At 42.3% G+C, this 12,114-nt stretch overlaps 1 protein-coding gene across 2 annotated transcripts in view; it reads right to left on the bottom strand.

Annotated features, from left to right (window-relative positions):
- Positions 1-12,087, bottom strand: part of ASB3 (ankyrin repeat and SOCS box containing 3) — a 119,252-nt gene extending 107,165 nt beyond the window's left edge. Inside the window, exon 1 of one of the 2 annotated variants that reach the window (XM_064277094.1) lies at positions 11,974-12,087. The gene's annotated coding sequence lies outside the window, so the exon portion shown is untranslated. Of the gene's footprint in view, positions 1-11,869 lie in introns of both variants that reach the window. The other variant, XM_064277093.1, reaches the window with a different exon arrangement.
- Positions 12,088-12,114: the final 27 nt, after the last annotated feature.

Genomic DNA, 12,114 nt, shown 5'->3' with positions numbered 1-12,114 from the left:
TTTTTTAATTTTAACTTCAGAGTATAAACTGCTGTCTCAGTAAGTACACATCCCTACATCCTGAACAGTTGTGAATATCGACATGAGCATTCACACTCCTATAACTTACCATAATTGATTCTTTCAAAATCAGTTAGGATAAATGTGCTTTCAAATTCTATTTCATCACATCATGTTAAAATTTACTTGTCAAGTGTTCCAAGTATGCCTATCGTTTTCAGCAAAAATACTGAGTACATTTACTTTGAATTAATTCAGCTTTTAACCATCTATTTTTATGCATTTCTAAAACCTTTAATCCTAAGCATACGTGAAAGACTCAAGAATTAGCAGGATGATTTTTTAATCATGTGGCTACTCTATCAAAGAATTTTAACATCTCCACAGACAACTAATAAAATGGTGCTTTATGTCAAATTAATACAATGAAAATTATTTTTAACTTTATTAAATTTCAGAGCTTTTTCATTCTTCTTAAGGTTGATTATATCCGTTCTAAAATATTATCATTCACTAACACTCTCGGTTATTTTACTTAATTGTATTGAACTGCCTTGTCTTCATGGAATGGTTTGCCTACACATATACACACACACTTCATAACCAGAAAAACCTTCATTTAACCTTACATTTATCCTTCCAAACTTGTTATGCTTCACAGAAATTTTTTAACTAGTGTTCCACTTCCCTATCGACTTACCTTAACGGCCCTCCATTCTAGCTGTACTTGGCCATCTCCAGCAACCCCCTTCCTGATTCAACCCAAACATCTCAGTTTTCATCCTCCTTACCCCTCTGATGCATCGGACACTAAGGGTCAAGCACCCCGAGTCAACGAAGCCAACAGAGTGGAACACTTCATTACATTTCTACGCACAGCTCTTACACTATTCCTCATCAGATGCAAACTCGTCAAATCACAGGTTTCACCTGCCCTTTTCGTTTCTATAGTTTCCCATCTCTAGCCTACACGCTCAACCTCTTTACAATTCTAAATCTCTGTATTTGTAAAACATCTTCAGTTCAGCTACATGAACACCTGGAACTTAATATAATAAAAACAGAACTCCTCTCCTTTCCCAGTTAGAAATGCTTTGTCCTGCATTGCCTCCTTGCACATAATACACATTAAATGTTGAATACCGGTTAGAACGGAAAAAGCAACCAACAGCTTTAAGATACTCGTATCAGCTTAAAAGCTTCGGGAGAAAATGATATTTTTGCAATATATACAAAATGTGGTGCCTTGTTTACATTCAATTTCAGCTTTTATTTTACTAAAAACTGTTAACATTTCCTAATGACAAGTCAAAACAAAGCTAGCAGGGAAGCCCTGAAGCCTATACGGCTTAATGAAGAGATTCCACGATGGTAAGATCTAACCTTCAGGTATAAGCTGGAAGATTGCTCAGCTCAAATAAGAACCTCATAATGCAACAAATCTGTACCAAACCCATAGCTGTCAAGGCGATTCCGACTCATAGCGACCCTGTAAAACAGAGTAGAACGGCCCCATAGGGTGCCTGGTGGCTTCAAACAGCCAACCTTTTGGTTAGTAGCCAAACTCTTAACCCCTACAGGACCCGGGCCCCTGGTTTTTATAATGCAGTAAGAACACAATTTCTTATCTCTTCTTGCCTCCAATCTCTTTTCTTCTTGCTAGTATCTACTCTGCACTTGGGATTATCTTCCTAAAGTGTGGAACTAATCTGGTCAGTAATCAAAAATGCGCCCCCACTGCATACAAAATAAAGTCCAAATTCCTTCATCTGGCATTCAGTTATTTACAACTTAGCGTATTTGTCGTTTCATCTCCTACTAATGCACCCCCCTCCATACTCCAGTCACACCATCCTTCTCCCTCATCCTTCAGACCCAGATCAACTGAGGACTAATGACGGGAAGCAATGACCACGCACCAAGACTACCAAGATGAGTAAGGTAGGTCCCAACCACCACGAATCACATTTGGTGGGGAGACACATAGGCAAAAAAAAAAAGTTATTCAGCATAAAGAATGTGGTATGAAATATAAACAATACAGACAGATGAGTCATTAATTCAAACTAGTAAAATCAGGAAAGCTTCATAGGAAAACAAGTAGATGTTCACGGATCAAAAAATAATAGTTAAGACGTAACACTATATATGCCAGATTCTACTCCAACTGCCTTACATATATTAACTCTTTTAATCCCCATTTCCTTAGGTGATGAAATTGAGAGACAAAAAGAGTTTAAATAAAACATAATAATAATAATAAACCCAATGCTGTTGACTCTATTCTGACTCATAGTGACCCCAAAGGGTTTGCAAGGCTATAAATCTCTACGGAAGCAGACTGCCACATCTTTCTCCCACAAAACCGCTGGTGGCTTCAAACCACCAACCTTTCAGTTAGCAGTAGATCGGTTTCACCACTGTGCCACCAACAAAAAAAAAAGCCACCAGGGCTCCTTAAATAATAATTATAGCTACCTTTTTTTGATTATTTACAATGTGCCACACAGTGGACAGTCAGTACATGGTTTTACAGACTCGAGGTATAAATTTGGGATAGTTCATGATTTTAATATATTAAATACATACTACAGAACGAGGGAGTTCTTAACCTCTGGAACTCGAAGGAAAAAATAACCCCTTCGTAACAGGCCTTTATAACCCCTCTTGCTCCCTTCTGAGATCACTGTAATTAAAATTTAGGACCATCAATAGGGGTTCCACAAACAAAATAAATGAAATGACCTAGCCAATAGAACAGCTAAATAAGACTGCTTCCCAGATGCTCCCCAAGATTAATACCCTCATTCATGATTGTGATGATCTTACTCATCACAAAATGACTCCTTATGAAATTACTGCTGGGCGGCCAATGGCCCTCTCCTATTGAGCAACATGACCTAGTCAATATTTAATTCAATCTGACTTATTCCAATATTGTAAATCCTTAATTCAATATTCTAAGGAATACTTTTCACAAGTTAAAGTAGTTTTCAATAACCAAAAGGAAGAAGAGTCTAACTTACCCAATATCCAAACCGTAGATTATGTTTACTGGAAAAGACACCAATTAAAAGATGCTATTCAACTTCACTAGAAGGGACCCTATCTGGTCCTTTTCACTAATCCTTGTGCCACTTAATTAAAGGGAATTAAGACTTAGATTTATCTCTCCCAATAAAAGACGAACACGGCCCCCACCCTGACTATCCAACCAATCGAAAGACTCAAACTGAAATCCAAATGTCGCAGGGGCCAAAAGCAGTACCTGAGGTGGACAGCACCTCCCAAGACCATGGAACAAGACCTCATGAATATCAAAGTTGAAGACATCTTTGGACTGTGTTTTCTGGTCTGAGGTTTCCTTCCAGTGACTGATACAATACATAAAACCCCCACTGCTGTCAAGTCAATTCCGACTCATAGCGACCCTATATGACAGAGTAGAACTGCCCCACAGAGTTTCCAAGGAGCTCCTGGCAGATTCGAACTGCCAACCTTTTGGTTAGCAGCCGTAGCACTTAACCACTGTGCCACCAGGGTTTCCACAATATATAAAGTAGGTCTTATTACCTGCTAACGCAGAGTACTGAAATCAATACCTTCTGCTTAATGACCAAAGCCCTCGGAACTGCACTATGCTGTAAGTTAGGCCTCACTGATTGACAATAATTGCAGTCATCCCTGTGTTTTAGAGCACCCATGACACATGCATTCATTGAAGTATTTATATATTTGTTTGCCTTTAAGTGGCACAGTGGTTAAGAGCTCGGCTACTAATCAAAAGCTCAGCAGTTCAAATCCACCAGCTGCACAGTTGAAACCTTACGGAGCAGATCTACTCTCTCTTGTAGGGTCACTGTGGGTTGGAATTGACTTGACGGCAGTGGGTTTGGTTTTGGTTTTTTTAATTTTGCAACTATCCTTCTTACCCTTTTCCTTCTTTCAAGTATTGTATTCTCCTATATGCCAATAACTGAAGAAACGTGTTGTGGATGGAACCACGTCCCCCCCCCCCAAAATGTGTCAACTTGGCTAGTTCATGATTCCCAGTATTGTGTGATTGTCCACCATCTTGTCATTCGATGTGATTTTCCTACGTATTGTAAATCCTACCTCTATGATGTTAATGGGAGCCCTGGTGGCACAGTGGTTGAGGGCTACGACTGCTAATTAAAAGGTTAGCGGTTTGAATCCACCAGCCGCTCCTTGGAAACCCTATGAGGTAGTTCTACTCCGTCCAACAGGGTCACTATGAGACAGAATCTACTCAATGGCAAAGGGTTTGGGGTTTTTTTTTGTTATGTTAACGAGGTGGAATTAGGAGCAGTTATGTTAATAAGGTAGGACTCAATCTACAAGCTTAGGTTGTGTCTTAAATCCATCTCTTTTGAGATATAAAAGACAGAAGTGAGCAGAGAGACATGGGGACCTCATTTCCACCAAGCCAGAAGAGCTGGGAGCACACATCCTTTGGACCCAGGGTCCCTGTGCTGAGAAGCTCCTGGACCAGGGGAAGACTGATGACAAGGACCTTCCTCCAGAGCCGACAGAAAAAGCTTTCTTTCCCCTGGAGCTGGCACCCTTAATTCTGACTTCTAGCATACTAGACTGTGAGGGAATAAATCTGTCTTCATTAAAGCTATCCACTTGTGGTATTTCTGTTACAGCAGCACTAGATAACTAAGACAGAACCTATTTCATGGTGGCTGTAATTTGTATTTTTTTTTGCTTTTATATATTATTTTTGAGCAGTTTTCCTTCACTATGCAGCTTTTCTCGAAATATCTCCTCCAAAATAATCATAATCATAATCATAATCTCCATTAAGGCCTGGCAGGAAAATGCCCTTGTTAAACTTGCCCAGCCAGCGGTGAGTGCCGGTGACCTAAGTGAATGCTGGATCTGTCACCTTCTCCATAAACTGTACATGAGAATTCTGATCCATTAGCGTTGCCCATTTTCACCCATAACCTCATACCTTCTGCCACTGTCAATGTCAGCGTCGTTGCCAGAAAGCCATCTGTTATAGCAGCCCTCTAACTTCCCTGTTCATCCTTCAGGGCCTTGCTTTTGTCTTACTCATGTATTCACACGTCCCAGTGTGGTTTATGATGATGGACATCCCATTCCTTTTGTCATCAACAGGTTTTACACCACTTTAGATTTTTGTAGTTACCAAGATTCAAAGACCTTGCTCTGCTCCCATCTTTAAAAAAATCCAGAATTAGAAAGCATGCCTATTTGTAATGACTCCCTTACTGAAAAATGGCTTGAAAAAAGCAAACCAGATTATTCCTTTTCCCTCTACTTCAAATACAATGGGAGTGGTATGTTCCCCTTATGGGTACATGTCCCTATGTGGAGGATCAAACTATCTAGAAAGAAATTCTGATGTTAAATCTTTTACTTGGGCTTTCCCTTGTTTAGATGGATGGAGTATGGATGGCCAATGAACTGTGGGGACCCCTGGAGACCCATTAACCCTCCATTCCTATAATGAAAGTATACACTGAACAAATGACTTAAAACTCCTCTCTCCATCTTGTAGAGAAATTACTGGATTTGATAAAAATCCTATAATGGAAAAGTCAGGAGACAGACAGGTCTTCCTCCAAGCCCTTCTATCAGTCTATGGTATCCCTGAGCTTGGAAGGGCTGTTTGTAACCTATCAGCTCCTATGGAAAAGATAGCTATTGATGTTGCTGACAGAATGGCAACCCAACAAAGGTCTTTAAATTCCCTAGTCAAACTAGTGCGAGATGATAGAAAAGTTCTTGATTTTCCACTGGCACAGCAAGCAGCCTATGCCATTGCTAACACCTCCCGTTATGCATGGATAAATCCATCAGGAGAGGTGGAAAAATACATTAAATGGATATGCCAGAAAGCTGCTTGGCTATGTGCCCCCTATACCCACTCCTCCCTTTCTTGATATCTCAGTAGGTTACGCAAGGGAGCGAGATCTGAAATTTACTCCGTTTTGTTCCCTGGCCTGCTAGTACTTATCACAATTGTTGTTATTCCAGGAGTAATTGAATGTTATATAAAATGCTTTACAAATATTATAACTCAAAAATCCAACATAATTAACATAGTTTACAAAGAAAATGTTCTACATTCTACTTTGGTGAGTAGTGTCTGCGGTCTTAAAGCTTGTGAGCAGCCATCTAAGATATGCCACTGGTCTCACCCTGTGTGGAGCAAGGGAGAATGAAGATAATCAAAGACGTAAGGGTTAAGATTAGTCCAAAAGACTAATGGACCACAACTACCACAGCCTCCACCAGACTGAGTCCAGCACAACTAGATGATGCCTGGCTGCCACTACCAACTAACTGCTCTGACAGAGCATCCTGGACAGAGCTGGAAAAAAATGTAGAACAAAATTCTAACTCACACAAAAAGACAAGACTTACTGGCCTGAGACTGGAGAAACCCCGAGAGTATGGCCCCCAGACACCTTTTGAGTTTAATAATGAAGTCACTCCTGAAGTTCACCATTCAGCCAAAGATAAGACAGGCCCATAAAACAAAATGAGACTAAAGGGGCACACCAGCCGAGGGGCAAAGACTAGAAAGAAGGAGGGGACAGGAAACCCTTGGTAATGGGAACTCAAGGTCAAGAAGGAGAGAGTGTTGACATGTCATGGGGTTGATAACCAATGTCACGAAACAATACGTGTACTAAGTCTTTAATGAGAAGCTAGTTTGTTCTGTAAACCTTCATCTAAAGTACAATTTTTTAAAAAATCCAACATAATGCCTATGAAAATAATGTACAATAAGACTACTCACATGTCATATGGGCTCAAGCTCACTACTCGAGCAGGCCTTCTTTAAAAGCCAGGTTATTTCTCCGATGTGGTCTTGCGTTACACCAACTCTCATGTAAAGAAACCAAATAAGCGAGAGACTAAAGCTACGGCATGGTGAAGACATCAGATGTTGCCCTGCTACCTTTTCACATCCGTAGCGCCCAGGGTTTTAAAGCCTTGAGAACCCGCCATCCAAAATCATTGCAGGCTTGCGATCCATACAGAAGAAAGCCTTCTTCCAATGATGTTGTTGTTGTTAGGTACCATCAAGTCGGTTCCGACTCACAGAGACCGTATGTAGAGCAAAAATGAAACATCGTCCAGTCCTGCACCATCCTCACAATCATTATGCTTGAGCCCACTGTTGCAGCCACTGTGTCAATCCATCTCACTGAGAGTCTTCCCCCTTTTCCCTGACCCTCTACCTTACCAAGCATGATGTCCTTCTTCAGGGACTGGAGCCTCCTGATAACACGTCCAAAGTAGTGAGACACAGTCTCTCCATCCTTGCTTCTAAGAAACATTCTGGCTATACTTCTTACAAGACAGATTTGTTCATTCTTTCAACATTCTTTGTTAACACCACAGGTGTCGATTCTTCTTCAGTCTTCCTTATTCATAGTCCAGCTTTCAAACGCATATGAGACGACTGAAAACACCATGGCTTGGGACAGGCTCACCTTAGTCTTTGAAGTGACATCTTTGCTTTTCAGCACTTTAAAGAGGTCTTTTGCAGCAGATTTGCCCAATGCAATGCGTCTTTTGATTTCTTGACTGCTGCTTCCATGGCTGTTGATTGTGGATCCAAGTAAAATGAAATCCTTGACAACTTCAATCTTTTCTCCTTTTATCATGATGTGCTTATTGGTTCAGTTGTGAGGACTTTTGTTTTCCTTAGGTTGAGGTGTACGTAATCCATACTGAAGGCTGTGATCTTTGATCTTCATCGTAAGTGCTTCGAGTTCTCTTCACTTTAAGCAAGCGAGGTTGTGTCATCAGCATAACACAAGTTGTTAATGAGTCTTCCTCCAATGCTGATGCTGAGTTCTTCATATAATCCAGCTTCTCCAATTATTTGCTCAGCATACAGACTGAATAGGTATGGTGCACGGATATAATCCTGATGCACACCTTTCCTGACTTTAAACCTTGCAGTACCCCCTCGTTCTGTTTGAATGACTGCCTTTTGATCTATGTACAGGTTCCTCATGAGCACAATTAAGTGTTGTGGAATTCCCATTCTTCACAATGTTAACCATAATTAGTTACGGTCCACACAGTCAAATGCCTTTGCATAGTCAATAAAACACAGGTAAACATCTTTCTGGTATTCTCTGCTTTCAGCCAGGATCCATCTGACATCAGCAGTGATATCCCTGGTTCCACGTCCTCTTCGGAATCCAAATTGAATTCCTGGCAGTTCCCTGTCTATATACTGCTACAGCCGCTTTTGAATGATCTTCAGCAAAATTTTGTTTGTGTGTGATATTAATGATATTGTTCGATAATTTCCACATTAGCTTGGATCACCTTTCTTTGGAATAAGCACAAATATGGACCTCTTCCAGTCGGTTGGCCAAGTAGCTGTCTTCCAAATTTCTTGGCATAGATGAGTGGGAACTTCCAATGCTGTATCCATTTGTTGAAACAACTGATATTCTGTCAATTTCTGGAGCCTTGTTTTTCGCTAATGCCTTCAGTGCAGCTTGAACGTCCTCCTTCAGTACCACTGGTTCCTGATCATATGCTACCTCCTGAAATGGCTGACCATCGACCAATTCTTTTCGGTATAGTGATTCTGTTTATTCCTCCTATCTTCTTTTGATGCTTCTTGCGTCGTTTAATATTTTCCCCATAGAATCCTTCAATATTGCAAACTCAGGCTTGAATATTTTTTTGGAAGCTCAGCTGAAGCCTATCCGCCATGGGTGACCACGCTGGTATTTCAATACCAGTGGCATGGCTTCCAGCATCACAGCAACACACAAGCCCCCACAGTATGGCAGACTGACAGACACATGGGGGCTTCTTCCAATAGTGGTCAATAAAATCATCAAAGAATTTCTATCAAAATCCTTAATCAAAAGGAGGAAATGTGTAAGGGATTTTAAAATTAGGGTGCCTTGTACTTCTGTGGAGTCCTGGTAGTATAGTGGTTAAGAGCTCAACTGCTAACTCAAAGGTTGGCAGTTAGAATCCACCAGCTGTTCCTTGGAAATCCTAAGGGGGCAGTTCTCCTCTGTCCTATAGGGTCATTATGAGTCAGAATCAACTCAAAAGCAAGAGGTTTTTTGTTTTTGGGGGGTACTTCTGAGGGGGACTGGCTCAGGTTTAAGCCTCATCCTATCTTGTATCTTTAAAACTATACTTTTAGGAGCAGCTTATCTAATTTCACATAATTGTATTCAAGTGATCAGGCTCACTAAAACACTTGAAACTTGTTGGGGGAATGGTCCACCTCATCACCTCCCATCCAGGCTGCCTAAGTAAAGGCCTTGGGCCCCAGAACATTCTCTGATAAGGAGGCTTAGAACTGGGTCACCTTCTTTCTCCGGTTCTGTCTCCTTCTCAGAGAAGACTTCCTCCTGTTCTTGGCACATAGTAACTTTCTCTGTCTCTTGCACATGCACCATGTGGCCGACCCCACTTTTATTATGTGTTTCCGGCTGGGAGGGAATAGGGTCTCTCATACTATAGCACAAGAAGGGGAGCATGCCAGATTGTAAGAGCCAGCCTTGGGGGGATGATGGATTGAAGGGGAAACAAGCTTTGCGAGGCCAAACATGAGTGCCCTCACGCAGTCAGTTAGTTCACTATAGTTTGCTAAGTCATCCTTATGTAAGTCCCTGGCATGTAGCCACTAGTGTCCATCAGCACTGTAAAACCTCTGCCCTCCCACTGCGGGGTGCAGAGATCTGCTTTGGTCCTGCAGCAGCCCAGGACTTGGTCTCATACGGAAATCTTCCTAATAAAACTACTTCACCATCACACTGGAGCTGCCTACCTCTTTCTTTGGTCTTTCAGCACCCTCCATTTTTGGAGACAAATTTAGAGTTACTGGTCCATGCCTGGACACTTGGACTTTCAGAAAATAATAGAAGATTAACAAACATGTCCTGTTTCTAAGACTCCAGAGATCTGATAATCATGACTCACTGATCTTCGACTGTCTTAGCAAGATTTCTATTTTTCTATTCTCTATAATGTTTGTCCACATACTGCTCACTTATAAACGGTAACTAGGCCAGCAATGTCAGAAGTACATCATGTGAAACCAGGGGCAAGGAGCTAATAAAACCCATTGTGCAAAATGTTCTCAAAAGAACTTTCCCTTAAGCAAGTTTATCTTTACCACCTGTTCTCAAAACAAAACCCATTGCGTAAGATGTTCTATCATTTGTTCTCAGAAAGTCCATCATGTAAGCAACTTATGACTGCCTTGTGATCCCCCTGCAAGATGCACTGCATCCAATCTCCATAACTCACGTATACTTTACAAACCAATCATAGCCCACCCTTGACTATCTTACTTCACCAAGCACCAGTCAGAATATTGTATCTTCAAATTGTTAGTTTTACTGTATAAATATGGCTGATACTCCCGTACAGTAGAGTATGCTGAATTTCACTTAGTGAGATGCAGTGCTTCCCCAGCTCAAGTTGTCTTTCCTTTCAATAAATCTCTATTGGTTTTATTTTAAATTGAGCCTGCTATGTTACTCTATGACAGGAGTTAATCTTTGCATACTTGAGAAACGGGTTACCTACCGGATAAAGGTCAAACACCTCTGCAGGGCATACACAATCTTCCCTCTTTCTACAGTACCAATCTCCTGCTGATGACTCCATCACACCCTCCCCTCTGGCCAAAAAGTCCTAATGGAACATTCAGGAAGATTATGCTTGAAATGCAGTTCCCTATCCACCTGATGAACTATAATTCCTTCAAACCCTGGTTCTAGAGTCATCTCTCCTGGCAGGCATTTCCTGGCCTCACTTCTTTGTTTCTATCTCCATTCTAACATCCCTCTACTTTATAATCTATAGTACCTGCCTCATAAATATTGTGACCTGGCACACATGAAGTACTTAGGATAACACAGAACAAATGTTAAGGCAATATTAACTATTATTATTATAATCACAATAGGCTGTAACGATTTGTTTGTGTAACCTCCCTCTCTAGACAATGACAGAGACCCACTTATTTACCAGTTTACCCATCTCTTGCCTGACACACCATAAGCATCCAGTAACTATTAAATAAACTAATGAATGATGCCCCATTCAGGAACAAAGTAATTTTCTGAGTCTATCAATACCATACAATATATTCCTTATACAGAAAATTTTTAAGATGAAAAATGAACTGCTCTTCCTACTTCTTGATTTGGTTCAAATTTGGAGGGGAAAAAAGTTCTAGCAAGATAATCTCTAGCTTTTCCCACCTCCCTGAAAGAGAATGATCACTGCCCTATGGGAAACACTATGACACCATATTGGAGATTTTTTTTTAATGTGGTATTTTTTTTTTTAAAGGGGGAAGAGGAATCCAAAACTTTTTCTGATTTTGAAATGAAGTCAGACGCGTCTGAGTTCACAACTTCACGTTCACCTAGTCCCAAGCCTCACGTAAGGAAACGTGTCGGCTTCCTTAATAAAGTAACACCCCAACACTTCAACCCGGGATAAGGAAGGAGCCCCACGGCGTGAGGAACGTAGGGGCTGTTCCGGCCGGCTGCCCTCCTGACGAGGAGGGTCTCCGTCCACGGGAAGCGCGGAGCATCACGATATTCTCACACCCGGGGCCGGCGGGTTCTGTCAGCCCTGGCTCCCCGGACCCAGCGCTGCAGACGCCCCGCCTTGGGGCAGAAGCGAGCTGCTGAGCACCGACCGACAGCAGAAGAGGTGCAGAGGTGCTCCAGGCGGGAGCGACGAAGTGTGCAGATGCCCGAGGGGGCGAAAGGGAAAGACGGGAAGCAGCGAGAGGGCATATCAGTCAGGAACACCGACCCTTCTCGCTTCTCATCGCTACCTCAAATCTTCTCACCTCAACACGCGCCCCGCTGACACTCTCGTCTTCCCGCTCTCACGGAGGGCCCGTCGAGGCGGCGCGCGGGGCGGGACGGAGCGGCCGCCGCCTCTCCGACTCACCTGCCCTGAGTCACCTCCGCCGACTAGGCCGGGCCGAGGCGCGGCCTCCTGGCGTAACCTCCCGCGAAACCGCGGGGCTCCGTGCCGCCCGCGAAGCTTCCCGGCGTCCGTAGGCGGACGGTCCGTGGCCCGGATGTTGAC

This window comes from Loxodonta africana, chromosome 26 (assembly GCF_030014295.1).
Source record: "Loxodonta africana isolate mLoxAfr1 chromosome 26, mLoxAfr1.hap2, whole genome shotgun sequence".
In the NCBI taxonomy this organism is placed as follows: domain Eukaryota; kingdom Metazoa; phylum Chordata; class Mammalia; order Proboscidea; family Elephantidae; genus Loxodonta; species Loxodonta africana.
The sequence above is the reverse complement of the archived record's forward strand: the minus strand, read 5'-3'. Positions and strand labels throughout refer to the sequence as shown.